The sequence below is a fragment of the Phocoena phocoena genome, chromosome 20 (genome assembly GCF_963924675.1).
Source record: "Phocoena phocoena chromosome 20, mPhoPho1.1, whole genome shotgun sequence".
Classification (NCBI taxonomy): Eukaryota; Metazoa; Chordata; class Mammalia; order Artiodactyla; family Phocoenidae; genus Phocoena; species Phocoena phocoena.
This window is the reverse complement of record NC_089238.1, coordinates 28,203,623-28,228,093: the sequence shown is the minus strand read 5'-3', so window position 1 is coordinate 28,228,093 and position 24,471 is coordinate 28,203,623.

Genomic DNA, 24,471 nt, shown 5'->3' with positions numbered 1-24,471 from the left:
AAGTATAGGTACTGAGCTGAAAAAAAATTGGAGCAGTTGTAAACAAGTCCATATCTAAAAGGTCTCAATGCGGTCCCCCTGAAATGCTTAATTATGATTTTGCTGCTACCGAGATTTTAAAAATTAAGGTGATGAATAAACATAGTTAAAGATAATTTGGATTGTACTGAAAAGGTAACATGAAAATTGTCATCCCAGCTTTCTAGAAGTACTCACGTTTAACTCTCTTATCCATTTCTTCCTGTATTTACCACCGTAACTGTAAAGTAGTATTTCTTTATCTCTGCCACACGTAGAGATGGCTTAGAGCCGTGCTCTCCAATAGAAATATAACAAAGCCTGCATATGTAACTTAAACTTTTCCAGTAGGTGCGTTTTCTAAAAGTAAAAGGAGACATGAAATTAATTTTAGTAATACACAATACACCTTCCGTATCTGCAGGTTCCGCGTCTGTGGATTCAGCCAACCGCTGATACTGATTTCCATCTCTGGTTGGTTGAATCTGCGGATGTGGATGAGGATGCAGAACCCACGAGTATGAATGGCGGCTGTCCTGCGCCATTTACTCTGAGGGACTTGAGCATCACCAGATTTTGGTACCTCCAGGGGTTCTGGAACCAATCCCCGACAGATACTGAGGGATGACTGTATTTTGATGTATTTTAATAATATATTTTGTTTAACCAATGATATCCAAACGACTGTCATTTCAAAATGTATTCAAAATACAAATTATTAATGCGATCTTTTACATTCTTTGTGATAAGTCTTTGATATCCAATGTGTATTCTATACCTGGAGCATTTCTCAATCCTCACTAGTCACATTTCAACTGCTTCACAGCTACGCATGGCTACCGGCCACTGTATTGAGTAGCACAGACCTCGAGGTTTCCTATGACAGAAATATTTAGCTTTTATGCAGGCTAAAAGCATAATGCCTGTTATTCTGAATAGTTTTCACAAGGCAGTGCTAAAATGTAGAATAGTCAACAATAGGGAAATAGTTCTGGTGAAATCACATGTTCTTCCGGTGGATTATAGGACCGGGAGACTTAGCCTTGGAATTTGTCAAGGAGGAAATTGGTATAAATTTGGCTCTTTCTTAGATTCATTATTCTCTAGTTTGGGGGAACGGGGATTAACATTTAGAAGAAAAATATGAGATAGACAGCACTGTGGTGTCCAATTTGGTAAGACTAAAGCCACAGAAATGACAAAGGGAAACAAAGGCAAGGATCAAGGTTTTGCTAGTTAGGTCAGGTTTTGAGCAAATCTGGGGATGTGATCTTCTCGTCAGGTGCTGTGTTACCTTAGGATTTTTAATCAGCTGTTAATATGAGGGGACATTACCCAAACTATCAGAAAGCCACTTGTATTTTAGAAATCCTGGGAAATTAATCTTTGATTCATTTCAGCTCCCAACATCCGTTTTTCTTTCTTCTAGTAAAAGTATCCCCTGGGGACTCACCCTGTCCTCCACTCTCAACCCTGTGCTTTAGGAGGTATTAATTCTGAATTGCAGTGGTGGAATGCCTGATTTGGCCTGACCACTCAGAGAATTTCCGTCCTCTGGCCACAGCGATTGGGTCAGGGTGGGTACTCTTAGATTCAATTAGAGTCTAATTCATCTAAATTCAGTTCATCTTGGGGATTTTTGCTTGAGCAAGTGATTTCCCTGGGCTTGAATCTAGAAGGATGTGATCTTGAAGTGGCCAGGGCTAGCCTATGAAGCCTGGGAATGAAGCCCACACATGGGTGGAAGATGCTGACACATGGAGAAGAGCTGAATCCTGATGACCATGTTTCAGCCCCCGAATTTGACTGTGCCTAAAACCAGAGATCTAGTCCTGACAAGAGTAAATCTCCCAGGTTTCTCTCTTCGGCACCACCAATTTGTGTCCATAAGTTTTTAGTAATTTTTTTGTCATATCGATGCATCTGTCTTTCTTTATAACAACAATTCCCAGTGTGGATTTCTCAGGTTCATAGTCCTAGAAGATTGCTTTAAGAAAGTGTTGCCATGATCAACTGAATTTGATAAATTCTGTAGACTAGGTTTCTCTAGTTGGCCATTCTCAATGCACTTTAGCATATTAAAAGCTCTCAGAATTTCTGAAGTTAAGAAATTTGATTAGTTCTGTTTTTCTGAAACTTACTTGGCCACAGCACTGTGTTTTGGGCTAAAACGCCTATTCCTGTACTATGGAACACACTTTGCCAACCTCTGCTCTAGAAAGGAAGTAATTCTCCCATGTTTCAGGTGATTTCAGGGGCCGCCTCTAATCATGCTACCCTTGGAGGTGTTTATGTGCCATCATGTTGTAAAGGACCATCCATGAGGAGCCATCTGTCTAAATAAACATATGTATCTGACAGGGAAAATGTAATTATTTTAGACATACATTTAGATTGCTAGGTAAACAAATTAGGATAGACCTGATATTCAAACCAGGCAGATTGGCTTAGATGTTTATTCATCCATGCCATTATTGATTCATGAGCTCAACAAATGTCAAATGTTTATTGAGTGACTACTTTGTTACATACCCTAAACTTAAGGAGATAATAATCTAGAGATCCTCATATGTGACTTCAACTCGCAATATTCCAATTATTGCTCTTGGGGTGCTTTCTTAACCCTGATGACCATTTATGCTGATCTGGCTTGGGCTGACATGAAACAGTACTCCAGACAGAATTGAGTTACTCATCATGAAAAGTAGATAGCATGATCATAGGATCTTACATTGATACAGCTTTTAAAATTTTGAATTATTTCAAAAATATCATCTTATTTAACAACAAGTTTAAGAGATAGAGCAGCTATTTCAACCCCTGTTTTGCACAGGGGAAGAGAGGTCTGGAGAAGTTAAAAGGCCTGCCCAAGGCTACACAATTTTGAACATTCAAAATCAGACTTGGGACCCAGTCCCTGGATTCCCAATGTTTCCCTTTTCTACTCACCAGTGCCATTTATCATTTGCTCAGTTTACTCCAATACTTAGGATGTGAAAAGTAGGATATAGATTTTTCTTCTCAGTATATAGTAGCCACTAGCCTCATGGAGCTAATAAGTACTTGAAATGTAGCTACTGCAGCTAGGGAACTGAATTTTAAATTTATTTAATTTTAATGAATTTAAGCTCAAATTTAAAGACCGATACTCAATAAGCATTGGGAAACTTTTAAACATGTTTGAAATAACATGAATACATGAAAAAGTGGTTTTTCTAACTGTAAATTTTATATCTAAATATGTCTTGTGTTTCTTAATGAAACCTTAGTGTCTGAATTGAGATGTAATGTATTTGTTGGATTTAGAAGATGTAGCATGAAAAAAACAGTAAAGTATTTCAATAATTATTTATTTGTTGAATAATTATTGCTAGTTAATTAGTTATTATTTGTTGAATTGAAACGATTATGGATTTAATGGATTAAGTAAAAATATGTTATTAAATTTATTTCCACTTATTTATTTTCCCTTTTTTGATTGTGGCTACATGGAGGATATAAAGTCACATATATGGCTTGCACTCTATTTCTATCGGATAGCAATGATATAAGCTATATTGGAGGGCACCTAACGTCTAGCTTCAAAGTTCTAAGTCCCAGTGAAATGGGTTGTTGGGGGGGGGGGGCAGTGTAGAACTAGGATTCAGAGTATAGCCTTGGGAATTACTCAAGTTTGGTTGTGTATTCTGGTTCTACTACCTTTTAAATTACTTGACTTCTTGAAAAATGTCTCCTTACCTGTAGATTAGGGATGATGTTACCACCTATTTCACTGACTTTTTCAATGATTCAATAAGCTAACACACATATAACACATAGTCTAGTATTAGGCAATGTTTAAATGCTCATTACTTTGTTAGTAATAATAGCGATTATAATAGTACTATTTATTGGTATAAAATGCAGATAGAATCCTCAGGCTTAGTAAACGATGGTATTTTTGTCTAGACTTTTTTGGAGGCGTCTTCCTCTGTTGCAATTCATTGCACTGGACTGCATTAATCATACCCTGTTTTGCTCTTACTGACAGTAATTAATAGAAACTGATAGAAACCAGCCTGCCAGGTCACTGATGAGGTGTCTACAAGTGCTCTTTTCCAAGGCAGTTCTTAATTACCTTTTATATGTGAAATACCATATGCTGTAATTCCTCTAGCTGGAAATCTGCTCTGGGTTATAATGCCATGTTAGTTTTTAAACAATGTCTCTGGTTGACTTCTCCTCTGTAGGAGGAGAAGTTTGATTCAGTTGTTGTTCCTTATAATTTTATTTTTTAATTGGGTGACTGCCTAATTCTCTTTTTTCCAGCTCATTTTTCTATTATTATTAAAGTCAGTGGCTCAAGCTGTGCTTTGAGGGTTGGGACTAGCTGTGTGCTCAATTACTTGAAGGCATCAGAACTGAATGACAGTGATGTTTACATACCTGGCTTCAGGCTATAGATACAGCTTTCTCATTTACAAACTTTGTTTTTAGGCCATTGTAAACTACCATCAAACATAATGGTGTTTTATAACTTTTAAAAGTCTGGGAAATGCTCCCTTACTTGAGGGTCAGGTTTTTAGCCTCCTCAGCCATCCGGGACATATCTGGAAACATAGGTGTAAACGAAATAGGTCTTTCAGCTGCTAAGACCACAATTGTTGCCAAACACAGTACTTTATCCAGAAGGAGAGGGCAAGATTTTTCCAAAAGGCACTGACTTACCTATGAAACTAAAACAGGAGCCGGCAAACTTTTTCTGTAAAGAGCAGATAGTGAATATTTTAAGCTTTGCATAACATGCAGTCTCGGTTACAACTACTTAACTTGGCCTGTTGTAGAGTGAAAGCAGCCATAGACATCATGGAAAGGAATGAGCATGGCTGTGCTCTAATAAAATTGTATTTACAAAGCAAGAAATGGGCTGGATTTGGCTCACGGGCTATAGTTTGCCCACCTCTGATCTAAAATATTGTGGCAAAAAGGAACCCTCTTGCACTGTGGGAATGTAAATTGATGCAGCCACCATGGAGAACAGTATGGAAGTTTCTTACAAAACTAAAAATAGAACTACCATACAACCCAGCAATCCCGCTACTGGGCATATACCCTGAGAAAACCATAATTCAAAAAGAGTCATGTACCACAATGTTCATTGCAGCTCTATTTACAATAACCAGGACGTGGAAGCAACCTAAATGTCCATTGACAGATGAATGGATAAAGAAGATGTGGCACATATATACAATGGAATATTACTCAGCCATAAAAAGAAATGAAATTGACTTATTTGTAATGAGGTGGATGGACCTAGAGTCTGTCATACAGAGTGAAGTAAGTCAGAAAGAGAAAAACAAATACCGTATGCTAACACATATATATGGAATCTAAAAAAAAAAAAAAGGTCATCAAGAACCTAGGGTGAAGATGGGAATAAAGACACAGACCTACTAGAGAATGGACTTGAGGATATGGGGAAGGGGGAAGGGTAAGCTGGGACAAAGTGAGAGAGTGGCATGGACATATATATACACTACCAAACGTAAAATAGGTAGCTAGTGGGAAGCAGCTGCATAGCACAGGGAGATCAGCTCGGTGCTTTGTGACTGCCTGGAGGGGTGGGATAGGGAGGGTGGGAGGGAGGGAGACACAAGAGTGAAGAGATATGGGGACATATGTATATGTATAACTGATTCACTTTGTTATACAGCAGAAACTAACACACCGTTGTAAAGCAATTATACTCCAGTTAAGATGTTAAAAAAAAAAAGAATAGCTGTTGAACAGAAGAAAGGATAAAACAACGTCTTCAAGGTAGATAGAACCTTATATAAATGCACCCTTCCAAGCCCTTTCCATGGGGCAGAAATCGTTCTGGGAGCATAACATCACTGATATGATTTCAAATGTGATAACTGAGATTCATAATGATAATCTCACATCCTCCAGCAGCTATATATATATGGAATATATTAAAATATATTCCATATATTCTAATTACAAAGATAGAGAATTAAGGAACATATATGAGAGAGTTACACCAAACAGATGAAAATAAAAAAGGAATTTTTGTACTTACAGTGGTGAGTGTCAGTTACCTGAAAATCTCATGGAATTGTCCATTTCTGATATCTGTGGCTCTTGAAGTGGTACTGTATTTTTTATCTTTTGCTCTTTAAGCTTGAGACTAGCTAGTGAAACCAGCTTTCTGTACAAATCTTTGGCCAGATTCTCTATGGGGCTTAGGAGAACATTCAAAATCTACATTACTCCGTTTTAAAAAACAATCTATGCAGAATAATAAAACATACTTTATGTACTCACAATTTAAGCTGACTGCTGAAAACCAGTGTTCTCCTAGGAAAAAGTATCTTGGACCACTCTTGCTAAACCTGGGGGGAAATCGATTGTTTTCTGCTTGGGAGCCTGAGAATACATCACTTCCAGAAGTAGGGCTGCTGCTGAGTTGATGGATTTGAGGACTTTTTTAAAGGAAGGAAATTCTGTGACTCTCCATTATCCAACAGATTCTAGCTCTTTCTCCCTTTTGCTCTGAATCACTCTATATTTACCATTACTGATAAAGAACATCAGTAATGGCTGGGATTGATTCTATTTCTCTCTTAGCTATAGTTTAGGTTCACGTTATAAAATATGAATTTGTACAGAGAGGTTAGAAATTTTCCCAGATTATTTATAGAACCTCTTGGGTTTGGATCATCAAGGAAAGTTAGAGATAAAAATGTTTTTAAAAGATATCCTGACTTTACCCTTTGCAAAAGTATCTCCTTCCTATCTATGAGTTTATTCTAACTTTGTAATAATACTGTACAGTGTTGCATGAAGCTCATACTGGGAGCCTCAGAGGCAGATTTCACAGGTGCAAATCCTGTTTCATAGCTTATGCCTGTGTGATGTTGGGTAAATCACTTAACTTCTCTAGATCGATTTATCTGTAATATGGAGCCTGTACTTCGATATTTTTCAGAGTTGTTGGGGGGGATTAAATGAGATAATACACATGGAGTGCTTAGCACAACGTAGGGCTGCCAAGTAAAGCTGTGTAGATTGTGAACTGAACAACTCCAGTGGACGACAGTCATATAGACTACAATGCAATGTGGCAGCTTGGGTACAAAGTCAGTGCTTGATATATGAAACAGCCATTATTATTATTACTATTATTATTATTATTAAGACACCTAAGGCACACAAATGTTATGAAACCTGTCTAAATATATACTCTCTGTGAAAAAACCACCATCACGTAGCAGCAACTATACATGGTTATCAACAATTCTGGTGTTTTTAATATTAGATTTCAATTGTTAGATTAAGATAACCAACAATTATCTACTAAAAGCTTGGATTCGATTTTTGTATTTCTGTGGATTTGGTTCATCTGTGACCCGATTCCAGAGTTTTCTTCTAGATGACTCTTTAGCCAGTTTATCCTATGCCTAGTGCCATATTATTCTTAGGAAAGTGAAGTTCTGTCCATTCATTCATTCATGCATGAAATGCTGTTAAGTACCAACTTGTGCATAACACTGTTCCAGGCACAGAGATGTGAAGATGACTAGTATGGTTTCTCAGGGGGCTCACAGACTCGAGGGAGGCAGACTGGTAAGCAGTTCATCAGAGCAGGAAGAGAAATGCCCTGGAAGAGTGAGTCATGAACTCATTCATTCACTATTTTTTTTTCATTCATTTAAGGAACAGACACATTGTACTGATGATGCCCTAGGCACTGATGTTGTGGTCATAACGGGATATCAAGAGTAATAAGACTTGGTGCCTTCCCTAAAAGAGCTCAGTAGGCTTCCTAGAGTCAAGGAGTTAAGACAAGTAGGAGAAGGATGCTGGGCAGACGAGGAAGGAAATGATGTTGCAGGCAGTCTGAGGAAAATCCAAGTGCACTGGGTGGGGCTGAGGACTTGATGTCAGCCCTGGGTTGGTGATGATGTCCAGCCATACCTTCGACAAACCCTGTCATCTTGGCCAATGCTCTTTCCACTTCTGAATCTAAATTTCCTCAACTGCCCAGGTGAGGAAGATAACCTTCTCTCCATTAACAACCCAGAAAGTTTTTGAGAGGTCCAAAGGAGGTAAGTATGTGAAATTCTTAGGAAATTGGAAGGAGTAAAGTATTAAATAAAATGGAAGAAGTGATCATCTTAAGTCGTATCTATCAACTCCCATGAATGGTGCCTTGATTAGATTACCCTGAAAACCTGAGACAAAGACTTGGAGGCAGGTGCTCTCAGGAAGGTGGAGTAAGGGGTTAGGGAGAACGCAACAGGGAGGAGGAAAGGTCCACAGAAGACAGTGCGGGTGAGGTTGCTGCTTGGCCAGGGGAGGCCTGATTCTACCAGGGCCTCCTGAGAAGCAAAGATAATTCCTCCTAGGAAAGTCCATCCAGCTGATGGAAGGTAGGTTTTTTTCCCCACTGATGCCTCTCCTTCTACTTAAGGGTCTGTGTCTGGAATATAATGGGCAAAAGACACAGTTACCTGGGGGATGTCCACAGTGGTCAGCAACTGGTTGAGTTTCCAGCTTCTGGCTCTAACACGCCTCTTAGTTGTAGGGACGTATTCGCCTTTTTTCATTTTCTCTCTTTTCACTCATTAATAGATACCTGCTGGGTAACAGCCATACATATTAGTGCTATGAATCTGTTAAAAGGCTTTCCCCCCCTCAGTATTGATGTTGCTTCTTTTGAGATCATCTTTCTCATCTCCAAACATTCCCATAGAGCCTTGCTCTGGCCTAGAATTACATTCATAATTAACGTTGAACCTTCTGTAACCAAACTATGATTAGATCGCCGAACAAGTTTTTGAGTTCAAGTAATTCCCTTATTAAATAGGAAACAATACAATGCCTTTTTATGGATGATGCCTGGAATTCTAAATTCTGAAAGTCCTGTGAGGGTTGTTTCCATTCACAATTCTGTGCTAGATACCTCTTTATAAAGGAGGGTACTGCTGTTTTCAAGTTTAGTGTTTTTGAAGATGACTATAGGAAGGCGGGAACCTTAGGCTAAATGTGTGACCTAATTATTTGAGTTTCTAGATGAGGCAGCTGTTCATGACTTTAGCTGTTTCAACTGAAACAATTAGCCACAAATCCTCATTTCTAACTCTTCAGCATCCCTGAGTAGGCAGTTATCTCCCCTAATTAGCTGAGTGATCTTTGGCAAGCCACTTTAGAAATGGAAAATTGAAGGTCAGAGTGGTAAGTGTCGATGGCAATGCTTCCTTGTGTCTGTAAAGCACCTAGTGTGGTGCTTCGCCTGGAGTGTGCACTCGTTCAAGAGGTATTTTTGAGCACCTGCTGTGTGCCCGGCATTGTTCCAGAGGCTGAGGTTACTGTGGTGCCCATGGCAGACAAAAACGTGCATTCTGGTGTAGGAAAGTAGACAAAAGCAAGTAAAGAAATAAGGATTTCAGGTGGTGTAATAGAGAGGGACAGGGTATCACTTCTGGGACTGAATGTCCAGAGAATAGGGGATATTTGAGTGGTGACCTGGATGGCAATGGGTCTGTCCTAGAAATATCTGTGAGCAGAGGGAATGTCAACCCAGGATCCTAAGTTAGGCATAAGCTTGGCATGTCTGGAGGAGAGCAAGGAGGCCTGGAGTGTCGTGAGCAGGGGGCTAGACTGTGAAGGGCCTGGAAGACATTTGTTTAGATTTTGCTCAGAGTGTGATGGGAAAGCATCATAATATTTTAAGCAAGGGAGTGACTTGATCTGATTGAAATTTTTTTAGAGATGACTCTGGACACTTTGTAGAGAATAGCGTCTGGGTGGGGAGTAGATTTGGGGAGGCCAGATGGAAGACTGTTGTAGTAGTTCAGACAAAAGCCGATGGGTAGATGGGTGGTAGGACTAGAGAAGGAAAGTGAAAGAACAAGGTAGATGAAGAGACAGGACTTGGCTATGAAAATGGATGGAAATGGGAAAAGTAAGGACAGTTCCTAATTCTTCGTTTGAGGAAGGGGGGAAATAGTGGTGCCGTTTTCTGAGATGGAAAGAGACATATATAGAAGGGTAGATTGGGAGGGGTTTTAATGTATATGTGCAGGGACATGTCTCCATTTGAGTTTTCCCAGGAGTCCCAAGATAAGGATTGGAGTATAACTAGATTATTTGGGAGATGATCCCAGGAAACACTGGTACAGGCACGGGGAGGCGAGGCAGGGAGGGGAAGGCAGCCAATCGAGTATAAACGATCGAGCAAGTTACCACTGTGGGCAAGTTTCCCTTGGAGAACACTGCGGGGGTCAGTATGGAACATACACCTCAGTGTTATTCCACCTGAGTGGCAAGGAAACTGGGTTTCTTAATCCATCAACTCCCAGCAGCCATTGCTTGAAGGCTGTCCCTGGGGGAGAAAGAGAATCCTGGTACTTTTGACCTGTTGTGTGTACAGATAGAGCAGCCTCTAAGCATCGGAGAAAGCCCTTAGGTAAAGAGATGCAGGTACTGGCAGCTGGATATGTGTCAATATAGAGATGTGAGCAGTGCCTGCTACTATATCAAATAGGCAGATGGACCCAAGCCTCTCAGGTGAGAGCTCAAGATTTCTCTGCGTATAGAGAATATTTAAAGCCATGGGACTAGGGGAAAAAATCACCTACAGAGGGTTCATGGGTAGAGAAGAGAAAACCCTAGAGCCTGACATGCCAACTTTTAGAGATGGCTTTGATTTAAAAAATTAAGAAAGAGTAGCCATTGAGGTTGGAGGAAAATCAGCAGAATGTGGCGTCATTGGAGCCAAGAGAAGGTTTTCAACACCGTGGGGGTGATGAGGTGTTCAAATGCCACTAAGCGTTAGAGCAGCTGCAGAGAGAGAACGTTGAATGGCGTGGTTCCTTGGTGTCACTTACAGCAGACACTTAATACCCAAGGTGATTATTAGATCCTCAAAGGTCACATTTAGGTTATTTTTTTCTTTTCTTTTGAGCTACCTTTGGAACCTTATGAAACAGGATCTCCATATTGTGTCTCTGGAAACTGTAGAATTCATTCCCTTAAATTCCTGGTAGGGGCTCTATAAATCTTGGTTGAATGTAGTTTGACGAATCTTTCCTTCAGAATCAGGACTTTTTTGTAGCAGGAGATTTGGGGACAGTGGGAATAGAAGATGTCTCAGTAAAATATTGCTTTGTACCTTTGAGGTTTCAGAAAACATATGTAGTACTCATAACAAAGGTTATTCTAGAATTTGCATTATGGAGATGGTTCTGATGAAAAGGTCTCCCAAAGAATAAAGTGACTTGGGTTTCTTAAACAAGACTCTTCCATCAAGGCAATACTCCTCCCAAGAACTTTTAGACTCTTAACATTTTAAAAGCACACAGAGAAATAACAGGCACTGGAGACTTCACAAGATCTACGACTGTACACTAGCTTGCCTTTCTTTAGATGTCTACCTACAAAATGAGATTTGGGGAAAGACTTCTTTCCCCAAGCCTGAGAGTTTGTTTAGGTCACGTAGGGAAATGCTGATATCGTACAAGTGAAGGGATTCTTTGAACACTTCTCTAGTCCATCTCAAATGTGCCACTTCAGCTGTATCATCCATCCATTTGCCTTCCTCTTGGCCTTAGAGCATGTTCCAGGCAGACCATCTGAGATGTTTTAATGTCTTCTCTTTATTATAGTCTTTCAAGAAATGTCATTAGCACATTCCTGTCTTAAAGTGAGGAAGTAGAGCCAAAAGGAGAGCTAATCATTAAGACCAATTTGTTACTTTTGGGAAACGCTAGTTGAGGTAGCCAAAGTGAGTTACTAAACAATTATTCAAAACTAAGTATCAAAATCCCCCAACACTATCCAGGATTTAATTTTTTTCCGTTCAGATTAGAAGAATGTTTCAAATCATTTCTGAGCACTGAGCTCTGACTGATGGTTTTGTTGTTTCTTTGAGCTTTTGTATTTCTCAAGGATCCAACACTATATCTAATGCTTCCATATCTAAGACTTTGCCCTCACCTTCATTGCAATAAAGATTTGATTGGAAGAGAAATGTATGTGTGTGTGTGTGTGTGTGTGTGTGTGTGTGTATACACACATGCATATGTGTGCTTGCATGTATGTTATACAGTCTTTAACCAAATCAGTTGCCTCCTGCCCACTGGTCTATATACTATTTTTGTCTGTTTTAGAAATTGTGTTGCAGTCTGATTTAAAAATTTCAAGAGTCACAGATCATTTTCAATATTTTGAGTAGTGTATGAAGTGAAAATCACCCTCTCCCCAACACCTTCCATGGCTCTCAGCACTTCTTGTTTTCCTAGCCTGTTTCTGATGCTGTTCTTGTGAAGGCAGTGTAGCTCAGGCTGCAAAAACACCTCTTCTCAACCCCTTCTCTTTCTGCCATGTTATATGTTGGGCTTTGACGCCTCTGAATGGATGGGGAGAGAGAAGCTGATGGAGGCAAGGTTGGGGCTCTAGTTTAGGAGTTGTGGGGACAGAGGAAAGGGTGATCGTTTTTCTGTCAGGTCAATCCTTGGGTCATAGAGTTGAGCCATAGATAGTGAAGGAGAGTTAATTTCTCTTACCTTGTTTGGAGCTAACTATCCTCTTTGGATTCAGAGAGTATGTATGTGTTTCTAAATCAATTTCATTTAATGAAACAGCTAGTATCAATTCCCTCTGTCTTTAGGTTTGTGGTCTTCAATCTTTGGTTTACAATGTTGTAGACACAATAGGCCTTTTGTGTATCCTGGTGGGCATTTTATTGGGAGGTTTGGAGTATGAATATCTGTTAACCGCCGTGCCAACCTGAAAGTTCATGGAAAAGAAAGTAAAACCTTCTAGAGCGTATGTGATGCTCCATTCCACCTCAGAGCCTACTGCAGAGAAAACTGTGCTGGGAAATCAGAATTGAAATGAGCTAAGTACTGCATTCGTCTAACTTAGTGAGAAACTTTGCACACTGAGACAAAGAACAATTTTCTTCAATGTTGTGTTCAACATTGTGTTAACGAAAAGGTTGAGTTACAGATATATGTAGCTTCTTTCAAATGTCTCTGATTTTTAAGGACTTGCCTGATTGTTCATTCAGGTTTTTTGGGGGTTTTTTTTGGTATCTATCTGTGGTGCTCCTCATTAAAAATCAGGATGTGGAAAATGATGGGAGAGTTTAAAAGTTTAGAGTACATTCAAAAGTGCTCAAATATTTCACAATATGAGTATTTCTCTCTGCCTCTAAAGGTACCTCTAATTGTGGCCCTTTGTTCCTGTGTTTTTTGTTCAAGGAATACTCCCGCATATGCCAAGCCCTTGAGGCCTGCTCCTGGCTTGTACTGATAGCCTCTCCCATGCTGGCGATCTGTAGGTGCTCCAGGGGCAATGTGTGATATGAAACGATCAAGCATGAAACCATTTTCCTGTCATTGAAACCTCTTTGTGGGGCTTCCCTGGTGGCTCAGTGGTTGAGAGTCCACCTGCCGATGCAGGGGACACGGGTTCGTGCCCCGGTCCGGGAGGATCCCACATGCTGCGGAGCGGCTGGGCCCGTGAGCCATGGCCGCTGGGCCTGCGTGTCCGGAGCCTGTGCTCTGCAACGGGAGAGGCCGCAACAGTGAGAGGCCCGCGTACCGCAAAAAACCAAAAAACAAAAAACCTCTTTGTGAGTGATCACTGTTCTTTCTTCACATGAGATAAAAATTAAAGACAAGTTGAATAAAAAAGAACTGCTTTCCATTTCCAAAGGGGGGAGTGTCTCTGAGAAAAAGACGGAAGCAAACTTTCTTAAAAAAATTCAACCTTTCGTTGAAAAGCACTTTAATTTTCCTCAGATATTCCAACATGTTAACTCACCCCCCGCTCACCCCAGGATAGGATTAGTTTAAGCAAGCAAACATTTTAGAGTGTTCCACTCAAGCTCTTGTTTTCCAGATAACACAGGCTGCTCTGTGTTTCTCCATATGCCTGTAACATCTGTACCGTGCACAGACCATGTCACAGTAAAATATTGTTGAGGCAGATTCCAGAGTTTTCTTAGCCAAATAGGGATACAGGAGCTCACAACTGCAGCCACTTGCACACTCCATCACATAACCCCTAGACTCAGGAGTGAGACTCAAAGTAAAAGGGCTTTGGAGGCCATGGTAGTTCTCATAAATTAAGAAGTATGAAACATTGTCTCCCTGAATCTAATCCAGCAGCTGAATTTGAGTCTGTTTTTCAACCAAATGGCAAAATACAGTGAAAAAACTTGATTAAGTCTAAGTGGAGTCTTAAATTTTTATTCCTTCCTTTATTCCATGCAGATTTTCTACCACAGGCAAGGATTTACCTTGAAAGGAATGATCTAGTTGAGAGACGAGGGAGCTGAAGGAAGGAATGTGTTTCTCTGTCCCAGGTAAGGGACTTCCAAACCTCAGTTTCTCCATCTGCAAAGAGGCAGGGTTGGATCATGTGACCCTTTCTTTGACCAGTTTTGATGCTAAGTATGATTTCTCAATGCAATGGTATGAATTGTTCAAAAGTCATATGGTAAAGTGGGGCCTTCAAATGGAATTCAAATCACTAGAGACACATTTCCTATCATTAAAACCTCTGGGTGAATGATCCCTGTTCTTCCTCCACTTGAGATAAAATATTTTAAAATTTTCCTTATAAATTTAAATAAACACATTGTAAGAAGATTGAAAAATAGAGAAATGGGAGTGAGTGAGCACATGCCTATAATTCCACCACCAGAGGACAACCGTTGGTGGCATCTTCATGTATTTCTACCGGTACTTTTCCTATAGATCAGGTGTTTTATTTAGTTGTACTATCTTGTTTATAGATATTTTATATCTTGGGTTGCCTCTCACTTCGAAAAAAATGAAATTGTTTTGTTGTCTCCTAATGCAGAACTCTGGCTGATCCCACGTTATACAAACTCTGTTTTATCTTTGTGGTTACAGTTACTCATGTTGATGTTTGTAAAATGCTTATGGATTTGTTCGTGTGACCAACCCCAAATTAGATCTGTGGTCACTTGAAAAATCTAACTGGACACAGTTGGCTAGGCGAGACATATTGTAGAATCATGTTGGAAAAGAGTAATATAGAATGTGCTGTGTGTCATAACTCTCGTGCTGCTGGCGGGGAAGAAAGTTTTCTCTGAGGAGGTATGACACCACATTTCTCTCATTACCACTTTCCTCAGTGGCAATCTGATGGCCACCCCCTAGGATCTGTGTCCCTAACTTGTGGTGGAGGAGATAACAAATGACCAGTCCAATAGTAGTATCTTTCATGCTTCTATCCAGACTGCAATGGTTCCTTGCCATTAATATAACCATTGAGGAGTGTTAAATTTCTTAGTGCTGTGAAAATTGGTATTAAAAGAAGTACTTTAAAAAAGAAATGGGAGCTTAAGAGCTGTAATAAAAGAATAACCCTTAAAGCAAGTCAATTGGAAAGCATAATGAAGTTGATAGTGGTCTTTTTAGTTTAGCCATGAATTTGTTAAGAGAAAAAATGACTTTTCTGAAAACCACCATCTGTGCCATAAGTAGATCCATTAACACCGCTAAAGACACCAGGAAGGTTACGCTTGCTGCCACGGCAGTTCACCCCCTTCGCATTTTAATTTTATTGCATTCACTGTTCAGGTTTTCCGAGTCTCATCCACTTGGCCATGCCAGAAGGCTCTCGTTACTGCCTAAGGGATTGTGATCTTCAGGTTGAACTTTGCCTCTTGAAACAAGAGTCCCCTGTGTTACTCAGACCTCTAAGTGCTGACAGGCCTGGCGAGGGACCCGAGGCTTTAATTCCATTTGCTTAACACTGCTGGATGGCAAATTCCATTACACTGGCATCTAAGGGACAGGCCTTAAGTTTTTGGATGGAGTTATGTTTAAGTACGTCAAGTTCAGGTTTACCCTCATTTACTACAGAAATGTTCTTAAACTCTCATTCAAAGAAAAATCTATTTTAAACATACTAGACCCTTTAAATAATTTCCCTTAAGTTAAGAATATTCTTTTTTGAAATGCAAATAGTCGTCCTTCAATTGATCTATTTTGACCAACATCTTTAGAATTGAAGCCTATGTTAAATTTCTATGTACTTTACAAAAGAAATATTCATCTTCTTTTCATCTTCCGAATTCTTAAGGTTATAGTCTACATAACAGTATGTGTATGTGTGTTGTCGCTCATTTAATCAACAAATGTTTACTAATTACTTACTAGATACTTGGCACCTGCTAGGTGCTGGGTGTGTGATTCTGGCCCTCCTGGAAATACTCTCTAGGGATTTCATGGACCTCGTCAATTCAATTTCAAGCTTCTTAAGGACAGAGAGCGTGTCCTGACTTCCTTTTCTAGGCCCTGAAAAAGAGTAAAGTGTATGAAAGAAGTACTTGGTTGATGCTAAATGAAAGAGTGAGAAAATAATGAAATCAGATTAAACTTACATTGCTTGGCAAAATTGGCTTATCGCATGGGATTTAGAATTCTTTTAATGAAGGCTATTGGAATGGTATTATTATATAACGTTTCTGTTCTTCCCTTTGCTTAAAGTCCCTTCAGCCCAATGGTTGAGGCCAGCGTTAGTGGATGGCAGAGACCAGAGACTGTTTAAAGCACTTGAGATGTGGGAAAAACTACTTCTGCGAAGACAGAAAAGAACCTTAGCAGCATATAGTTGAACCTCTGCTATAGATGTGGAAAATGAAGCTGAGTGAGCTTGAGGTAATTGCTCAAACTTGCCCAGCATCTTAGTGGCAGTGGCAGGGCTGCGAGGGCAACCCTGGTTTAAGAATTCTTAATTCTTTCCCCCAAGTCTTACTTTTTATTTAACACTGGTAATACTTACTTATGCCCTGGTTGGGGTTTGTAGGTTATACGCGACAGAACCTGGTTTTGACCAATGCAAGCACAAAAGGAACTTCTTGGAAAGCAGTGAGTGGTTCACAAAACTAAAGGAAGACTTGAAGAACCAGACCTCTGACAAGACTGGCATCTGAATTCTGCTTGTCTTTGGAGAGCAGGAACCAAACGGCAGTCCCTTCCAGGAGCCACCATCTGAATGAATCAGCACCGAGGGTTTTCAGTCTCTGTGTTACTACACTCAAGATTCAAATTCCAGGGAGAGACCTCTGACTGGTCTAGCTTGGGTCACCTGGCCACCCCTTAGGCAGGGGAGGGTGGGACACTTTGACCGACAGTCTCAGTAAGTCTGCATCCATCCACCTCACAACGAGGTGCTATTATCAGAGTCAGGAAAATGGATGCAGGGTACATAAAACCTACAGAGTGCCAGCACAAAAATGACTCCATATACTCATGAAAGTGAGCCTCATAAGTACATAGGCATTGCCTTCTCCAAATATTCCCCACTCTGTTTATGCCTGTAATTCTATCTCTGAGCCCCATACTTCCACTTTACAGGGAAGATGAAAGTTTCTAAAAGGAGATCCCTTGTCATTCTTCTGCTCTACCTTGACATTTCTCCTTCTTTTCAAGTTTCTTTCTCTTCCAAGGCTATAATCCTTCACGTGAACTCTAGGTCCTATTATCATCCACCTCCTTTGGGGGCCTTGGGACCAAAATTCTTTCTCTACCTACCCTGCACCCCCATGACCCTGTGGTTTAGGTGGTGTTCCATTCTTACCTCCAGGGGTGGAGCATGAGACCCCTAGCTCTCTCCTGAACTCCAGCACGTATTTCCAGCATTGACCCAGGGATTTCTCTCTGAAAGGAGGGAAAATCCAGGGATAACTAGGGCCCATAGGAGAAGCCAAAAGATGGGTGTATGATGAGCAGATAGGAGAGCCAAGTAGGGAGGAACTGAAATTGCAAACTAGAGAAGGAAATATAGGACAATGTCATGTATGCTGGAGAAAATAGTATGGGACTAGTTTTGCAGCCTTTTGTAGAATCCTTACCAGATCGGTTTGGGTTTATTAAATGTGGTGGCTTTTTCCCTATGACGATTAATGGTGTCCCTCAGGGTCTGATGTCTCTATCTAGATGGCCTGCCTTAAAATCAGCATGCCTAAATATCATCTTCCTTAATTGCCCCATGCTTACATCAAACCTTCTTCTCATTCGGTTTCTCATCATTGCTTGCCTAGGGACAACCAATGGATCTTTCTCTTTTAGGAAATTTCAGCAAGGCCACAAAAGAAACAAGGTAGAGTAGTTAAAAGAATTGACCATGGTCAATTCATGGAATTTTGATTCTGTTTTGAACATCTACTCTTGAGTGCCTTGACACAAGTTTCTCCATCCTGACTCACACCTTGGACAAACTAATTCCTCTTGAGCCTTTTGACTTAGCTACTGGGAGCTCATAACCCCTTACTTCCCTTAGTCCTGATTTGGCATGTCAGCATAATTGTAGTCCTCACTTGCTTAAAGGAAAATTTGAACGAAGCGTCTAATCACCTAGGCGCTGGTATTTTGGGCTTCTTCCTAGAAAAATTGGAATGTACCAGACGTGACCCTTTTTAGTGGAGCCACCATCATCCTAGTCACTATGCTTAAATATTTACTGATCAAAGGGTGTTTGGTTGTAAGCAACAGAGACTCACTAAATTAGCTAAGTAACCAGTTTATTGTAAAGACGCCCAGGAGTCTCAAGGACCTGGGTAGCTAGGTTTCTTGGGAACTGCTAAGTCTTCAGCAGACCTTCCTTCTGTCCGCTTTTTCTTTTCTGGTTGCGTGTTGAGTTGCAGTTCTTTTGCTGAGGAATGTCTGCTTCATTCATCTCAATAGTTTTCCACGCTTGTGTGTGTTTTGGGGCGGTAATGGCACAGAGACTCAGCCCCGATTCTATCTGAATTTTACTTCTCCAACCTGACATTGCTCCTTCAAAGGCTTGAGTGAGACAACTGATGCTGTCTGGTGTCCCCCCCTGGAATAATTACTGCTGCCAGAGGTCCAGGTCATCTGGCACAACGGTGTTCGCGTAGGCTCTCCCCTTCTGCAGGGGTCGATTGTGAGGGTGTCTAAGGACAGGGTTATGATCAGGTGTGCTCTGAACATGTCTACACAAATCCTCCCTCATTAGGGTGTCCTTTTTCCTTTATCTCATATCTCGCCTCTGGTTACCAAGTACCGCGCTCTAGTCTGAATTAATGATTTTGACTGTGATACACAAAGCCTTAAGTGGATGGAAGACTCTGCATCTCCAGTCCAATGGGAAGGGACTCTCAGGAAGTCTCTGTCTCTGTGAGAAATAGTATTGGAAACCGATGAACAGCCATTGCTGAAACCCGACAGCAAGATACTTAACGTAGTTACTAGGGGTGCTAACTGATTTAATGAACAGGGAACATAACAAATGAGCATGTTTACCAAGTTAACTTGTGAAAATGAATATCTGTAATTAAAACAGCTCACAACTGACAGGCAAACGGGAAATTATTGATATTATTATACACAAATCATCTTAAAATACCAGAACTTAATAAACGGGGGGAAAAACAAACAATGGCTAAAACTGTCTGCTAAATAAAAAATAATGACGAACACCTGTGGTCTTTTTATAGGACTCCAGTGGAGATTTTTTTTGAAGACCTAATTATGTTTTTGTAATGCTACCATTTCATTATTTCTCTGTAACATTATTAAAAGAAAATATCCATATTTTCTCTGCATAAAATGTCTGTAACATAGATTCAGGCATGGGTTTTGTTTTTTTTTTTTTAAATGCTACAGACACTCTGACAGTTCTAGCTACTTATTGGCAAAGCACATAGGCCTTGGAAAGGCTGGATTTTTCTCCTTGGTAATATCGGAGTCTGGCCAGGGGACAAGGGTGATATAGACCCCTTCAGACAGAGTGTGCTAGCAAGTAACTGAGAGCCAGTAGAGCTGAGTGGGTACAAGAGTCAGCTCTGCATTTAGCCTCCTTGGTCTTGAATCCCAGCTTTGTCCCTCCCTAGCTGTGTACCCTCTAGCAAGTTACTAAACCACTCTGTGCCTTAATTTTCCCATTTGTAAAATGGGGATAATGATTATACACATCTCATAGGACTATTATTTGAAATAATACACGAAAAGAGCTCTTTGTGCTTAGAACCTCATAGGTGCTAGTAAATGTTAGCTACTATTATTACCTGCAAGTTCCCATTCTCTGTGCATCTTATTTAACTAAGCAGGTTCCAAGAATGCAGCACCAGGATGCCCCAGCCATGTAGTCGGGAGTAGCAGCCACATGAGTGGTCTCGATCTACATAGTTGAGAGCTGATTTTCTTCATAGTACTGAGCATCATTTGAAAGTACCTTGCTTGCCTCTCATCCGCCTCCTCTCACTAGGATGTCAGCTCAGTGGTAGGAGACTATTCCAGGGCTGACACGTTACACAACTTCAAGAGGCCCTGTTCACCTTGTCCCTTTATGCTTCTGTGCTGCAGGGCTGCCATTCACATTAAATAGAGCTGTGCAGCATGGTGGTCTTGGATGTCCCACGGGGGTCTCTGAATTGACCTCACCTCCTTCCCAAAGCTTCTCTCCATGATTCTCCTCTATGTTGGTGGCAGCGCCACGTGCCCCATCACCCCAAGTAGGAACCCTGGAGGACTGATGATATGATGAAAATAACTTCCTTCTTCTGCTTTGGGTCCCTTGTGACCCCCTCTCCATATAGAAGCCCGAGTGCTCTATTCAACTTAAATCAGCTCACATCACTCCCTTGCTTAATGTACTCCAGTGGCTTCCTGTTGCGCACACTGTAACATTCAAGCTCTCCAGCATGGCCTAACAGGCCCGATCTTATGCCACGCTCTCTCGATCATACAGGTACCACAGTTTCAGAAGTGGTCCATGCACTATGAACATCACTGGGAACTTGTCAGAGATGCAGTTCTTGGGCCCACACCAGATCTATTGAATGAGAAACTCTGGGGGTGAGGGCCACTAATCTGTGTTGTTGTTTTTTTTGCGGTACGCGGGCCTCTCACTCTTGTGGCCTCTCCCGTTGCGGAGCACAGGCTCCGGACGCGCAGGCTCAGCGGCCATGGCTCACAGGCCCAGCCGCTCCGCGGCATGTGGGATCTTCCCGGACCGGGGCACGAACCCGTGTCCCCTGCATCGGCAGGCGGACTCTCAACCACTGCGCCACCAGGAAAGCCCAATTAATCTGTGTTTTAACAAGCCTTCTAGGTGATTCTGATATTACACTGGCTTCTCTGTGCTCCTTAGACACAGGAACCATCCCTCTGCCTGAAGGCTCTTCCCCAGATTTCCACATGATTTGTGGGACCAGCTCTGCTTCCCTATTCATATCTGTTCCAAAGCCATTTCTTCAGAAAGGACATTGCCACGTACCCCGTCTAAGATATCTGTGTTCCCCTTTGCTCCTGCTGTTGTTCTCATTACTCTACCATATGTCTGGCTTTTATTTACAGTACTGAACACTATTTCTTTTACATTTATTTATTTTTGGCTGCGTTGGGTCTTCGTTGCTGCGTGCGGGCTTTTCTCTAGTTGCGTCGAGCAGGGGCTACTCTTCGTTGGGGTGCACAGGCTTCTCATTGCGGTGGCTTCTCTTGGCATGGAGTGTGGGCTCTAGGCGCACGGGATTCAGTAGTTGTGGCATGTGGGCTGAGTAGTTGTGGCTCACGGGCTCTAGAGCACAGGCAGTAGTTGTGGTGCATGGGCTTAGTTGCTCTGTGACACGTGAGATCTTCCCGGACCAGGGCTCGAACCCGTGTCCCCTGCATTGGCAGGAGGATTCTTAACCACTGCGCCACCAGGGAAGTCCAGTACTGAACACTATTTGAAATTACTTTTCTTGTCTGTTGGTCTGCTCCCTCCCAGCAGAATGTTAGCTCCATTCAGTTGGGTACCTTAACTGGTTTTGCTTGCAGCTGTGTCCACAGAGCTTAGAAGAGTGCCTGGCACACAGTCGGTGCTCAGTAAGAAGTTGTTGAGTGAATGGTATGAACATTTTACTATGTATGTGTGACAGATTGAGTTATTGACCTCAAATCTTCACCTGTCCCTGATGCTATATCCTTTGCCATTTGACTCTACAGCGCTTTCATCTAGAGAAAGAGTTCACTTCTCTGGAGAAGCTCCAAGCAGTACTTATGTGGAGTAGATCTGGACTCAACATTCAGTTTGGAGCTGAGCCCAGCCTAGATCAGCCAACACCCAGATTTTTGAGCAAGAAAAAATTACTGTTGTTTGAAGTTACATAGTTTTGGGGTGGACGTTAATGCATTACTGTGTCAACAGCTAATGCTGTATATATATGCTATATGTGTCAGGTACCGTTCGAATCCAGAAGAAGTGGTAATCAGTCTTGTTTTCAGGACAAGAGTAAGAAAAATTGGAAAGGAAGAAATCACTGAGTAAGTCTTTTTGAAAATAGAATGAAAGAGTACCTGGTAGATAAGATGGGGGAGAGTATTTGGGGAAAAGGAATGATATGAGAAAAGGCCTTCATTGAAGTACAAGAAGCATCTCGGAAAGGGCAAATAGCTCATTACGCAGAAAGTATGTGGGCAAGCAACTAGAAATAAGATTAAAAATTAGTAATTACACCTTACATTTGTAAAGAATGCTTCAATAACGTTTTTGCGTACATTCTCTTACTTAGTGCTCACGATATCTCTGAGGCATTGCTCTGTAGAGTCTTAGAGAACCTTGGTTAGAGTCTTATCATGGTGGCCTTGGGAAAGTTACCTTGAATATCTCTCAGCCTCAGCTTTCCCATCTATAAAATGGTGTTACTTTCAGGATTAAAAGAGATGAAATATGTACAGTGCCCAATGTACAACAGGTACTCAAAGTCCCCCATCCCACTGCCCATCCCATTTTACATCCTAAGAATCTGAGACTCAGCTTAAGCAACTTGTCCATACGTCACATCATTAAGAAGTAGCAGGTTTGGACCATGATTCGCATTTTAGGGCTCTCCCCTTGATGCCACGGCTTCATTCGGCAATGCTGAGAGATGAGCTCAACCTTAGAGAACTCAAACTTTCCAGCTCTCTGCCTGGAATGCTTTTCTTAAGCTCTTCACCTGTTATCAAGAAAACAAATAGGACAAGGGACAATAGTCATAATCTGGACTCATCTTTTTGTTTACTTATATCTTTTCCCTCCAATAGAATATAAGGGCGAGCCCCTTGCCTGCTGTATCCCTCATATACCTCCAGTGTCTTGCATGTGATAGATGCTCAAGAAGTCCTTGTAGACTGACAATATTCAGGGCCAAGGCCAAGGACAGATACTGGGAGACCCTGCCAAGAAGGCAGGCATGAGACAAGGGTGGGAAGGGCTCTGAGGACCAGGAAGCCATGGTGGATTTTATGGGTTGCCTATGGCTGCGGGCTGGGCTGGGTCAGAGGGATCAGACACAGTCAGGAAGAGGATTCTAGTCTGGCTTGCCTGGTGTGGGCATCACCCCATGTGCAATCTTCTTTTGCACCCCTTCCCAACTTATGTCAAACTCTGCTCATCCTGTTTCATTCTTTCAGTCTTGTTCTCAGACTTCTACAAGATTGAAATAGAAGTTGAGGCAGAGGATGTAAATTGTTACAACCACTTTGGAAAACAATGTGTCACTCTCCTGTAGAATTGAACATTTGCATACTCTATGATTTACCATTCTATTCCTTGGTATGTTCTGCAGAGATATCCTTGGATGTCTTTACTAGGAGACATGTAAAAGACTATTTGGAGCCACCAAAATTGGAAACAATCGAAATATCCATCATATGAGAATAGTTAAGTGAATTAGGGTATAGTTACACAATGGAATATTATACAGAAAAGAAACTAGATGAATCACAGTCACATAGACCAGCCATGAGTGAATCTTACAAACATAAAATTGAATGAAAAAGAAGGTTACTGGAGACATCATATAGTATGATGTCATTTTTTAAAAATTCAAAGAGTAACAAAATTAAGCAATATATTTAGGGAGACACACATGTAAAAACTAAAAGAAAAAAAAACAATGAAAAATCTTGGGCCTCTATAGGTATTGGGGAGCTGGGATGGAGAAGAAGCTCTCAGGTAGACGCAACAGTAGTGGTGTACATAAGGTCATGGGTTGACAGGTCTTCATTTTGTTGTATGCTTCATGATTTACATACAAAAATAATACATGTAATTTATATTAAATAATACATAATAGATTAAGAGAAGTCCCCTGGACAGAGAGGCAGGAGGATTGATTAATTCTTTAATTTTATTCATGTAAAAATTTATTTATTTATTTTTGTCTGCACCATGCGGCTTGCAGGATCCTAGTTTCCTGACCGGGGATTGAACAAGTGCCCTCGGCAGTGAAAGTGTGGAGTCCTAAACACTGGACTGCCAGGGAATTCCCAAATTCTTTAATTTTAAATTGACATGGATTATAAAATATATCATCTATTTAGTAAAAGCTTTTTGGGAAAGAGGGAGAAGAAATGCTGTCTAGAATCAAGCAGTTAGATGCAATTGATCTCTTTCTAGAGACTAAACTCTCCCTGTTTGGAAAAGTGATAT